A 13,889-nucleotide genomic window follows, 5' to 3' on the forward strand; every position below is an offset into this window, starting at 1 on the left:
TTCAGCTCAGGGCATGATCACAGGGTCGTAAGATCGAGCCCTGCACTGGATCTGTGCTGAGCCCAGAGCCTGCCTGAGATTCTCTCCTTCTCCCTCTGCTTCTTCCACTGCTCGCTCTCGCTCTCTCTCTCAAATAAATAAATAAATGAAAATCTTTAAAAAAAAAAAAAAAGGATAGGATAGGACGGGGGATTGGAGGGAGGGTTCTACAGCCTACGTTCACCACAGAGTTCAAGAGCACACAGGGAAGGGTTGGAATAAATACCTTCTTTGTTTTGGGCAGGGTTCAATGTCAAATCCTGGGTATCTGGTCCCTCGGTCTACGAAACTTTTCCAGAGACATGTTTCCACCCAGCGAAGTCGGCAGGGCTGGGATCACCAGGGCCATTTTGAGTAAAGCAAGGGAGACTCAGCAAAGCTACCCACGTGCCCAGGATCACCTTCAGATGCCGGGGTTAAGGCCTCCTGCAGGGCCATGGAGTCTGAGGCAGAAATCTGGGGGGACACCCTGTAACCCGGGAGACAGAAGACAGGCTCTGGAGTCAGAAGAGCTGGGTTCAGATCCTGCGTTGCTAGCTGGGTGACCGTGGGTAGGTCACTTAGCTTCTCCCAGCCTCGGTTTAGTCATCTGTAAAATGGAGCGAGTATCACAGCTGTGAAGAAGCCAGCCTGGGCTGTTTAGAAGTCCTACATCTCTTCTCCCTTTCTCAAAGATGTACAATTATTCTTACACAGACATTGGTTATTATTAAACAGTTACACTCCCCTGCCTTCTAAAACTAATCTGAGGCCACAGATGCAACGCTAAGGCCAAAGGAGCCAGATCCTCATTCTCTTTAACCCTCGCTCCCAGACGCGAAGGTCGTTTCATAGAGGCAGGAAATAGATGTACACGGCAGTCACTGGACCGACACGGGGCTAGGCTGAGCACAAGCTGAGCTGAGCCCGACTCCCAGGACGCTGCTTTCTCTCCAGGATCCTGTCTCACTCTGCCTTCTTTCCCCGGACGCCGAACTTCTGCCCCAACCATGACAGTCTTACCTCTGAGCATGTTCGATGCTCTTCCCTCTGCCAGGAACACACTCCAGCAAGTGTGTTAGCTCAAATGTCACTTTGCTCCTTCATTCCTTTACGCAGGGCTTACTGAATACTTACTAGATTCTAAACAGTGTGCTGTTCTCTTCTAGCAGGAAAACAGACAAGAAACAAGCTCACACGCATATCATTTCTGTTGGCGGTAAGGGCTGGGAAGACCCCAGAGGGGCCGAGGGACAGAGTGGCAGGACACAATGCTTGAGGGACATGTGCCTCAGAGTGAAATCGGGAAGGAAGAGGAGGATGGGGTCTGGGGGGCATGGGCAACTAGGTGGGAGGAAGTCCTCAGTGGGAATTAACTTGGAGTATGTGCAGAAAGAAAGGAGTAAGGCCTGCGTGCCTCCCCCCCCACCCCCCCGCATCCCTTCCTGGGCCTAGAATCTGGGTTGCCAGGAAGGCGGTGAGCTTGTTTGGCTTCATGAACTTGCTCAAGTTGTCATGTTCTGGGAGTCAAAGATCACCGAGCCCATGGCCAACCGCACAGAGAAGGAGGTGAGGACCCTGGCATCGCAGCTGGCCTTGGTGACCCTGTGCTCTGCTCCCCAGTGCAGGCCACCTGTCCAGAGCTAGACGGAGCCTCAGTGGGACCATGAAGTGTGTCAGGCAAACCCATCACCACCAGCCTGGCTTGGGGACAGAGGTGCAGCCAGTCCACTGGGACAGAGACTCTGGGATCATTGTGCTCACCTGCCCACCCAAGGCTTATTCTTTCTGTCTGAGGCTCCCAGCGCTGCCATAATAGAGCACCGAAACATGGGGGACTTCAAGCAATGGCAGCGTATGCTCTCAGAGCTCTGGCGGCTGCAAGTCTGAAGTCACAGTGTTGGCAAGGCCATGTTCTCTCTGAAAGCTGTAGAGGAGAATCCTTCCTGGTCTTTTCTAGCTTCTGGGGGTTTTCTGGAAACATCTGGGACTTCTTGGCTTACAACGACACAATCCCAGTCTTTGCTTTTGTTTTCACGTGGTGTTCTCCCTGCGCGTCGCTGTCTTGGCACGGCCGCCTTCTCAGAAGGACATCAGCCATATTGGATCAGGGCCTCACCCTACGCGAGGATGACCTCATCTTCACTAACGACACCTGCCACAACCCTGTCTCCAAAGGAAGTTGTATGGAGGTCCTGGTGTTTGGGACTTCAGCATGTCTTTTTTCGGAAGGTGGGAAGGGGCATCGCTTAGCCCACACCACCTCTCCTTCCCCCGCCAGCGAGGGGCCTCGTGGCCTCTGATGGGCACTTGCACTGATGGGAGAAACTGGCCTTCAGTGTATCGAGCTCAGTTGCTGGAGCTTTTCCTCTCCTGCTTCCCTCCCGCAGATATTTATCAAGAGATTAATGTATTCCAGGAACGGTGCCAAGTCCTGGGTGCCCAACAGTAAACAAAACAGATGGTGGAGAGCCTGTCATTACGTCATCCTTGCTGGTGGGTCCTGGGTCCCCTCCGAGGCCACACAGAGCACCCTGGGCACACTCTGCATGTGGCTCTGAAGACGGGGATGGGTTCCCCCAAAACTCCTTTCAATTGAACAACTTTAATATCCTTACTTCCTCCTCACTGTAGGCCGACTAGATATTTTATGGACCAAAGTAGGACATTTCTGAGAGTGAGAGTGAGTTCTATTAATAATTACACCAAGACAACATGCGTAAACCAGCGATGTCCCGGGCCGACCGCAACATATGGTCACCTCATGGGGCACGGGTTTCCAGGTCCTTCCTCACCCCTGGCTGCTCTCTTCTGGGTGTTTTGTAGTCTGTCTCCTTTTAAATCATTGCTCCCAAAAGGAACTGCCATATGTGTCTGGCATAGTGGAAAAAAAACAAATAGGCAGGGAGATCATTTTAATAACTGCGCGGAACACCGTAACAGAGGCAAGGGGGGCTATTTTGGGAAAGCAGAGGAAGAAACAATTAACCGTTTCTGACAAAGCCGGGGATGGCTTCCCTGAGGAGCGCATACTTGAAGTGGGTCTTCAAGGGTGAGTAGAAGTTTCTCATTAGGGGAGTTGTGGGAAGCCTGAGAAGGACATCTCCATCCTGTTGCCAGGTAGAGGAAGAGTGGGGCTCCTTGCTCACCTGTTGCTGACGGAGAATCATGTTATCCTTCCTAGAGTCTTGTGAGGTCTTATCGGATGCAAGCTCTTTGTTGGGCTAAATGTGGAACATAATGGGAAGGACGTACTTGTCTTGGATGCCAGGAGTTCTCAGTCCTACACCTGATCTTCTGGTTTGTTCTAAAGAAGAACAGCCAAAATACAGGCAGGATTTGGCAAATAAAGCATGAACTACCTAGTCCAGGATCTACCGCACTTCTAGACCCTAGTAGGATTGAGTCATTTACAAGCATTTGCTGAGAATACACTTCCTTGATGGGTCGGGCTGGTCTCTGGGGAGGCAAAGATCACACAGTGTCCCTGCTTTCAGAGAGTGGTCCTTTTAGTGAGCAAGACACCTGCATACAGCGAACTGTAAGTTGATGAACTATCCAAGAACTGTCACTTACCTTCATGACTGTGTTGTGTATTTTGTGAACACAGGGCAAGTTTTGAGTAATTCCAACTGGTAGAGAATATGGTTGACTTTCACTGAAGAACTTTGAGGGCTTTGATGGGCGAGTAAGACTTCAGAACTAGAGACAAAGTGGCCCAGAGGAGTGAAAACACAAATGTGAAGTCAGAACAGCCTTTGGGGCCGGAGCGCAGGGCAGGTGGGGAGACAGGGAAGGTCAGGGACGCTGCCTCGGGATGCAGGAGCTGCCGGCCTAGTGAGCCGCCATCACGCCTGGCCAGCCTCCCGCACGCCTGCCTTCCCTCTGGCCAAGGTCTCAACATCAGTCTGGTGACTGTCCTGGGCAGGTGAGAGGGCAGTGAGGAACAGAGAGATTCCTGAAGCCTCCACAACCACAGCACATCCTCGCACGGCTGGTGACGTTTCCCCCACCCTTCACGAGATGACTATCCAGCGGATGCCATGGGCGCCCTCCTCGGGGTGGGCAGTGGCCGTTCTCCAGAGAACGTTACCCTGGAGTCAGCCTCCATCCAGATCCAAACACTTTGCACAACCCGGGCGATTCCCCACGATCGAATCCTCGTCAGCCCCCTGGAAACCGTAGCCTGCCACAGGGGCTCATGCTGGACGGACCCTGGGACAGAGGTATGGGCACACACGGTCACTGGGGGAGAAGTTCAACCACTGACGGTCTGAGCCTTCCTGTCTGCGCGGAGAGGGAAGCTGAGGCGCGTCTCCTGGAGCTCAGACAGCCCCCCTTTGGAGAGGCTTCTCCTCGACCCCCTGGCGTGGAGCAGGGTCTCTCTCTCTGGGGCACCCTCGCACTTCTCTTGAACACCCGCCTCACGGAACGGCAGTTGGCCTGAGGGCAGGGGGTGTCTTGTTCATTTCCAAATCCCCAAGACGGACACCCAGGGACTGGTCAGCAAATGGGGCTGGTGGCAAAGCCAGGCAGAGAGGAAGGAAGGAAAAAAACATGATAAAATAAAATCTTATATTCGTGGAGAGGAGAGATGGTGGGGAGAGTGAGAGGGGCTGGGATCTGAGTCTGCTTTTGTTCCCGTCTGCCCCACTAAAAACACTTACAAATGATATTTTACGGGCTGTGTCGGTACAAAGACGAATCTAAGGCAGGCACCATTCGTTGTTACGTATTCATCATCATTCCCTTCAGGGTTTCCTTCTGATTCTAAAGGACAGTGAACATAAGACATTTTGGTGGGCCCCCTAAAGTACAGTGGGTCTCAGGCACCGGGCTTACTGTGCTCTGGCCCGGCAACCGTCCATGAGCCATGAGCATGGTGGTTAAATATGGGTAAATGGTCTCACCTAGGCACCAACCAATCAAAACCCAACTTTGCAGGCTCAAGTTCCTGCAAGCCCCTTGCTGGGCCTGGCATTACCCCTTTGGTGGCTAGATCTTGGGAAGGGCCAAGGTTGGGGGGTGGGGAGTGGCATTGGGACTCATTATCTGCTGGTATGGAAGTACCAAACAACCGGCATCCAGGACAGTTATGTCCTTCCCATTGTATTCTAGGGTTAGCCCAAGGTAGAGCTAGCATCAGACAAGGCATGGACATTCTGGTGCCTTCTATAAGCCCCGGGTGGAAGTAGAAATAATAAAATATGGTCACTGCAAAACGGCAAGATAAAGGAGGAGGAGGAGATGAGCCTGACTGCCAGGCTTCTGATCTGGGTCACCCCCGGTGCCATGACTGAAAGAGGGAATTCAGCAGGAGGAGCAGGCTGGAGGGGAAAGATAAGCAGCTCAGTCTGGAATACGCTGACTGTGGTGTATCTCTGGGATTCCAGGAGGCAATGCCTGTGAGTGGCAAATAGATGGGTGTCGTTTTTTTAGGAAATAAGGTAGGGATGCAAAGAGAGATCTGGAGGTTTCCGTGGGTGCATAGTAAGCCCTCAATAAATCTGTCCTGGGCTGAACAAGAACCTCCCTCCCCACCCCCAGTATTTCCGCCCCAGGCTCAGGGGATGATCTGGAGGACCCCACACAGTCTGACACATTCAGGGAAAACACAGAACATTCTTTGTCTGATTATGATCGGAGCAGACAACTGCGGGGCGCGTTTCAGCTGTGAGTACCCAAGGTGTGGGGCCTCTGAGGGCTCGCCACTGTCAGAAGTCAGCATGAGGGGCCAGCAAGAGCTTGTCTTACTGTCTTGTACCTTGAAGATCTGGGAGGCAGAAGAAGAAATTGCATTTTCCAACCCCTGAAGCCATACTTATTTTCCCTTCCCATCTATTTCCCTAAGTGTGGTTTTTTTTTCCCCCCTCTGTTGATAGATATTATATAATCACATTGTTTAAATATTTGAGATGGTGATTACACCACCATTCAATTTTAATTGCTACTTCTGTTAACATCTCAGATGTTCTCAAGCAAAATTAATTAGGAACAAACAATTGATTGATGGTCTTTAAAATCCAAACGTTCAGAAACTAAACGGTTTCATAACCCAACACTACAACTGTAGAGAGAATTTGAACAATAGAGCGGCTCACCTCGGGGACGGCCTCCCCTAAGGCCGCATGTTAGTGTTATCAACGATGAATAAAAATGCAAAGCATGCAGTTGAGAATCACAGAATTTATTTTTATGCAAAAACCCCTTCTATTGCAGGTTGGATGTTTCACTCGTTTCTTTTTGAATCCTTTAAGTGACAGGCATCTCAATACCTACCAAGACAGCCCCATCCACTGTTGGCCTCTTGTCATGGTTACCGAACTCTTTATGTTGTACTGGAAAGGAGTTGCTAGTCACTTCCTCCCGTCGCTTGTACATTTCACACTCTGAAACAACATGGAAAACTTCACTTCCGGGGAGGCGGGCGGGGGGGGGGGTGTTGCGTGTGGTGCAGTCAGTTAAGCTTCTGACTTGGGTCATGGTCTCTGGGTCCTGAGACCGAGCCCCGGGGCAGGGCTGCTTGCTCAGCACGGGGTCAGCTTGAGATTCTCTCCTCCTCTTCCTCTGCTCCTCCCTCTCGTGCTCTCAAATAAATAAATCTTTAAAAGAAAGAAAGAAAACTTCCCTTCTGATCTGAGGAGTCCATTGAGAATTGAGATCTACAGGGAAATAAACAGACCCACTAGATACCAATTCTGCCCTCGGTGATTACATTAGGGAGGGGGAGGTCTCAGGATTTCCCTACCAGATTTCTTTTCACATTGTGTGGGTAGAAGTCCACAGACTTACAGGATTTGAGAAATCTTTGAGAAGGCATTCTGAACAGATTAGTAAATTGCCAATGCCTTCACTTAGATGTCATTTTCGTAAAGGACAGCAGACCCTAAGATCTCCCTCTGCCTTTGCTCATTTTGGGGAACAGGGTCAAAGTTTGGGGAAGAGAGTTAACATGCTATGTTGACTATACACTTAAAAATAAGGCACGGTGCTCCTGGGGGACTCAGTCGGTTAAGCATATGCCTTTGGCTCAAGTCATGATCCCAGGGTCCTGGGATGGAGCCCCACATCAGGCTCCCTGCTCAGCAGGGACCCTGCTTCTCTCTCTCTTCCCAGCTTGCACTCTCTCTTGCTGTCTCTCTCTCTCTCCAATAAATAAATAAAATCTTTAAAAAATAAAAGTAGGAATCAGGTTGCATGTACAGATTTATATTTATTTTAAAATTTGGGGGGCATCTGGCTGGCTCAGTCAGTGGAGCATGTAGCAGTTGATCTTGGGGTTGTGAGTTTGAGTCCCACGTTGGGTGTAGAAGTTACTTAAAAAAACAAAATCTTAAAAAAAGAAAGTAAAAAGTTTTAATTATATATCTGAGGCTTCACACAGTCTTTAAGCTGACATACGGGAAACTGCTTTTATAAACAGAGGGGCTGTTATAAAAGAGGGGCTTTTATAAACAAATGTGTACTTTGGTCAGATGGAGTCAGACAGCACCAGCTCAGAATTCCAGCTCTGCCACTTATTAACAATGTGGCCTTAGCTTCTTCAGATGGAAAATGGGTATGAAAATAATTAACCTTGCAAGGTTAGAGGGCAGATTAAGTGAGAATAATATATCATGTGCCTGCCACTCAATCTGGGTTGTATCAGGTGCTCAGTAAAAATGGAATGCTTAGGATTATAGGTTCCAATTTTAAATATGAGGAAGAATGTTCAATTTAACTGATGTAGAAAATTAAATAATGAGAACAGACATAGGCAACCGATAAAAATCTATTTTAAGGTTGTATATTTAAAATGTCTGCTGATGTTTAAAAAGTTCATTAACTTAAAAAAGTAATATCAAAACATTTTTAATTAAAAGATTTTTTTAAATAAGTGGTAACCAATCATGGCTAAAAAAAAAAAAAAATCCAAATATCAGAAAAACAAGTGAAAATTCCCTCACCATCTCTCTACACTGATCTTTAATCTCAGGCCCCAATAATCCCACCAAACAGCCTGGTAGGTGACCTTTCATATATGCAGAGATAAGTCCATTTATAAGTGTGATGTTATTGCTTCAAGAATGAGCTTGTGTTGGGGTCCCTGGGTGGCTCAGTTGGTTGGTTTGGGCTCTGGTCGTGACCTCAGGGTCCTGGGATTGAGCCCCGTGTTGGGCTCCATGCTTGGTGGAGAGTCTGCTTGAGGATTCTCTCTCTCTATCTACCCTCCCCCACCATGCTCAATCTCTCTCTCAAAAATATCAATACATCTTAAAAAAAAGAACAATCTCATGTTAGATACTGTTTCTCACAATACACGATGGACCTGAGCTCAGTCCTCCTCATGGACATGAATTGTTCTGTTAGGTTTTTAAAGAGAGGATTTGGAAGAAATAGTGCCAGTGAACTGTAGTATTTTCTTTGAGTCCATGATCCTAAACAGCTGGATGAAAACATAAAAATTCAGGTTAACCTGATATTTCATCTCTAAAAGAGGGCAGGAAGGAAATACTCCAGAGGAGACAAGAAGGGGATTCAGGGGGCACCTGGGTGGCGCAGTGGGTTAAAGCCTCTGCCTTCAGCTCAGGTCATGATCCCAGGGTCCTGGGATGGAGCCCTGCCTGCATCAGGCTCTCTGCTCAGCAGGGAGCCTGTTTCTTCCTCTCTCCTCTCTCTCTGCCTACTTGTGATCTCTATCTGTCAAATAAATAAATAAAATTTAAAAAAAAAAAGGGGGGGGGATTCAGGATGAGTGGTAATTATTTCTGTAATACTGAGAATCGGCCCACAATCCTATGACATTTCGTCATTTATCTCACAGTTGGCACTGATGGTACCCTTGCAAGGACAGGGCCCACTGTCCCCATCTTCAGCCTAAGAAGACTGAGGCTCAAGAAGGTTTCCTGGCAGCTGGAAAGCGAGGAATGGGGAGCAAGGTGGAAGAAAGGGGGGGGGGGGTTGATCTCTCCATAAACCTGCTTTTTCTTGATCTGACTCTTCAAAGCCCTCCCTCAGCAGAAAGACCATTAAAAAAAATACGGAGTTACCCGTTGGCAGCAGACCTTGTGTCTTCTGCCCAGTCAAGGCTACTCCTGGTTTTGGAGGAATGCCAATCTAGGACATCAGGCTGAGTGCTGGGCTCTTCTTCATCCAAAGGCATTTGTAAAGGGTCCATTGTTTTGTGAGCACCTTTGAGGTGTTAGAAATCACCTGTTAGACATCACCAAATTCGGGACAGTAGAGCCTGCACGGGGCTGGCAACAGGGCTTCTGTCCCAACCCGGGCACATCCCCCAGCCCCCCCAGCCCCCACCTTCCCAACCCCCACCCCTGTGTGTGGGATCCTAAGCCAGAGGAGCACTCCTTGGGGTAACACTGGGGTAGTCGGGGCCTCCGTGAGTGCCGAGAAGGGGAAGGGACCTCACTTGCCCCCCAATTCACAGATTAGAAAATCCCCACACACGTCCCCATGGTTTCAGTGGTGAGTGGAGAGCCTGGCATCATCTAGGGCCGACCCCGGGCAGAGGTCGGATGAGAGGCAGAGGGGATGAGAGCCTCCGTCTGGCATGGATGGAGATGGAGATATTTAGAAAATTTATGGAGGCATCAACCATGTCCTGTCTGCAGAAGTCCGGTGAGACGAGTGGACTCTGCCCCTCTGAGAGCATGACCAGGGCCCTGCAGGTCTGGTTTGTCCTTGGCAGCGCTGGGAGCAGGCCCTGGAAGGCTACTCACAGAGGGGATGGTCACTCTCGTCCCGCAATGTTGTGAGCCAGAGCGGAGGAGAGGCCTGGCAGCTGTCTTGCCATCTCTGCAGGCTGGACTGTGAGAGTCTCAGATGGAGAGAAAAAGACAGTCTTCCTCCAGATCTGAAGCAGACTCTGCAGAAAATGTGACAGGTAAGAGGACTCCTGCCCTCAGGAGGCACAGGGAGCCCTGCTTAGCCGGTTTGTCTTCTGGAGGAGGCCGGGCGCCGAGACCTGCAGGGCGCACCATGATGAAGGGGCCTCAGCCTGGGGCTTCTCTCAGGCCTCTCCTCCTGAGAGGAGGCTCTTTGGAACACTTCCTTCCCTACTGTGGGGTTCAACCCACCACCCCTCAAGCCCCGGAAATGGAACAGGACAGCAGCAGCTTCCAGCGGGAACAAGAGATGCGAGCCAGAACCATGGCTTGGGTGCATGAGAAAGTGCTGAGGTTTTGTCCTCTGTGTGATTTGATTGATCCAAAGCAGTGGCCTTCAGTCTGGGTTTGAAAATCCTCAAGAGCCCTGAAGTGCCTCTAGAGGGAGCCGGAAGGAGGCTGGAAAGTGGGGTCCAGGATTCCCTTCTTCCCAATCCACCCCCGCCAGTCCACGTCTATCTCATTTTTTAAAAAGTCGGGCTTAGTGTCAATGTGACTTGTTATTTTTTCAAAAGGGCTTTGTTACTAAAATCAAATTCGAGAACACAGGTCTGTTGCCTCACTTTTCCACAGGACTCTGGTTCCGACATTCCACGCATTCTTAGAGAGGATCAGTCTGTCTTGCCCCGGAGAAGAGAAATTCATTCACTCGTTCCGCAGATACTCACCGAGCTTTTCCTTTGTGCCAGGCGTGACTGAGCATCATGAGAATTTCAAAGGTCTAAGTGCCACCCTTGAGTCCGTTGTGACTTTTATGTCCATGTCGCAAGGGTGTTCAGAGGAACGCTGAGTGTGGGCTCAGGAACAGGCCTGGGCTTCTACCCGGGAATAATCGGATTTTTATCAGCTCCAGCCACAGACACAATTCTCTTCAAGATGCCTCTTTCTCTCCAGCTGATTTTCAGTACCTTCGGCTTCTTGGGGCTCATCGGTCTGGCCATGCTTTTCCGTTTTCTTCCCCACACTGTTTCGGCCAGCTGGAGGCCATCTTAATCCAACGGGAAGTTTGAACAAAAAGCTTAGCAGCTGCGCTCTGGAAATATTTTTTTTGCCATGGTCTTTCTTCACAAGGGGCTGCTGTCTAATAAGGACACAGTCACATGTAATGAGAACAAAAAATGAAGCGTTCGTTATAAGAAGCCCCTGAGATCTGGGGCTGTTCGTTATTGTAGCACGCGCTCACCCATCCTGATGGGCACGACCCTATCTACACTTACCTCCTGGGCCAAGTCCTGTTTCTCATCTCACAGCTTAAATGTCTCCCAGTCTGTGTGGGGGCGAAAGCTCATTGCTCTGTGCACGCGATATGTTATAGCACAAACTAAGTTTACCTGAACTTCCTTTAAAGGTCTTTATTACCCCCACTGGCTTGTCGGTACCCTGAGTGCATAAGTTATAAATCATATGTAAATGTTTGTTGATAGACTAAATGAGTACAAGTACAGTGTTTAGAAATTGCTTCTTAAAGCTCAGCGCTTAGTGCTCCTTCATGAGCTGCAAAGAGACAGTCTGTCACTGTCTCAGTGACAAGGTGTCATTGTCAGCATCTGCCTGACCACTTGGGTTGGGTATGGAAGCTTGAAATCGAGGGGATTAAAAGAGAGGGTGTGTGAGATTTCTTTAGACACTAACAGCCAGGGTCCCGCGAGCGTCGCCGAACCAGACGGAAACCTTCCTTAGCAAGTGTCAGGGAATATAGCACAGGCCTCCCCGCTGAAACAATTTGTTAGCATTTACAAGCTCCCATTTTTCTGTATTTTAACTTCTAATTGGTTTCCTCTTTTGTGCTAAGAATGCCATCTGTCCCTGTGACAGGTTTTTGGATTTGATACCACTTACCAGGAAATATGACCATCATAAATATTGTAAGATGATTCTAGCGTCCACCCCAACCAGCCCTGTCTTAGTTACTTCACACAGAATCCCACACGGTTCCTGTGTAAAGATTTTACCATTTTTCAAGCACTTGCTATGTTAAAATAAAGACCTTCACCCCCATGGTTTCTCAGTAACGTGCATGGTCTTATTTTGATTGCGGGTCTTCTATCTGCTTTGTTGCAATAAAAGGGGTATTATTACCCCATTAGTAGGTTAGAAAACAGGCTGATGGAAGTAGACTTGACTGAGATAAGAAACAGTAAGGTATCAGGATGTTAAACTTAATTTCTGAACCTAAACCTACTTCTCCATGCATATCATCCCTCCCTTAAGGAAGAGTAGGAGGGGTGCCTGGGCGGCTCGGTAGCTTCAGTCTCCAACTCTTGATTTCAGCTCAGGTCAAGATCTCACGATCTCTGAGATGGAGCTCAAGTCAGGCTTCATGATCAGACAGGAGTCTGCTTGAGATTCTCCCCCTGTCCCTCCCCCTGTTCACTTGTGCGTATGCCCTCTCTCTCTTAAATAAATAAACAAATCCCCCCCCCAAAGATTTTATTTATTTATTTGACAGAGAGAGAGATCACAAGGAGGCGGGGGCGGGGGGGGGGGGGGGGCAGGCCCCCCGCGGAGCAGAGAGCCCGATGCAGGGCTCGATCCCAGGACCCTGGGATCATGACCTGAGCTGAAGGCAGAGGCTTTGACCCACTGAGCCACCCAGGTGCCCCTTAAGTAAATAAATCTTGAAGAAGGAGGAGGAAGAGGAGCAGAGCGGGAATGGGACTCATTATTCCCATTTTATGAACCAAGAAAGTGAAGCCAAGAGGAATTAAAAGACCAATGTGACATTCTTCAACAAGTAATTCCCAGCTCCGGGTGGTAAGGCACTCGTTCTCTCCCCTATGATCTTGTGCTGTTTCTGCCTTATGCTACCGTGACTTGGCAGTACCTTCTTCCAAGTGCGGTTACTTAGGCCAAGGACAAGTTAAGAAGAGGGAGGGGGCCCACCCAGGGGTGGTTTCTGGTAGGAGCAGGGGTCATTAACTAGTCCCCATACATCCAAGGAACTGCTTCAGAAAGCTCAGCCTGGAACTCAGAGGTTGTGGTTTCTTGATGGAGGGTTCGCGGAGCCCCACCACAAGCAGGCCGGGGCAAGATCGAAGGGAGGGAACTAGACCGTTACTGCACCTTCATAATAAACCGAGGACTTTATGGATGCTACCCCCAGTTAATCCTCAGGAAATGCTACATTCAAGGTGAAGACGTTAAGACTCAGAGTGGCTCTCAGGGTTACTCAGGCTGGCAGAGCTCGCTAGCCCGGCTAGCTTTCGAGCTCAGTTCTTGCCATTATTCATGGCAGCAGACACCATGCAAGGTGCGAGGGTGAGGGGGGATGGGTTCCTTGCACTCAGGAACGGCTAACCTTGTGCGGAGTTGCACACAACAGGACCCGGATGAAGAATGCGAGTGGATTGTGCAAGCGGGCGGCAGGCCGTGTGCAATCAGCGGAGGGCTGCGGGGGTGGGGGGGGTGGAGGCGGGGAGCAGGGTTGGGGGAAAGATCAGCATTCCTTTCTGGAGTTTCCAGCTAGGGTTGGGAAGATCAGCATTCCTTTCTGGAGTCTCCAGCTGATCTTTGAGGAAAGGACTTGAAGCAGAAAAGAAAGAGGCTTTCCTAGGCCAGGAGCAGCAGTTTCTGGAAATGGACAGATAGAGGCTTATCACTGATCACTATTTAAACACAGGGAAACTGAAAGGGCCCCCAGGCAGATATTAAGGTGAGCCTGGGTGGTCCCAGGAGCTCTAGGGAGTGTCATCAGCACTGAAGGAAATTGAATCAATGGGCAAATCAACCATCCTTTATGGGATCACTTGAAGAGGGGATCTGAAAACCTCAAGGAGTAAGATGGTGGATACACCCGGAATTCAGTCACGGGGAGGGGAGAGTCGGCCGAGAAAGAAGATGGATGTAGAGAGTTTTGCTCCTTCTCCGGGGCAATGCCAAGGGGATTCACAGAGCGGATATGCAGTGAGGATTCTCTGCAGCCTTCTGGGCTCCTTGGAAGACTGGGTTCCCCTCTGCGCAAACCCTTGAGCCTACAAAGGGGCAGCCTAT

The sequence above is a fragment of the Mustela nigripes genome, chromosome 7, assembly GCF_022355385.1.
Source record: "Mustela nigripes isolate SB6536 chromosome 7, MUSNIG.SB6536, whole genome shotgun sequence".
NCBI lineage: Eukaryota > Metazoa > Chordata > Mammalia > Carnivora > Mustelidae > Mustela > Mustela nigripes.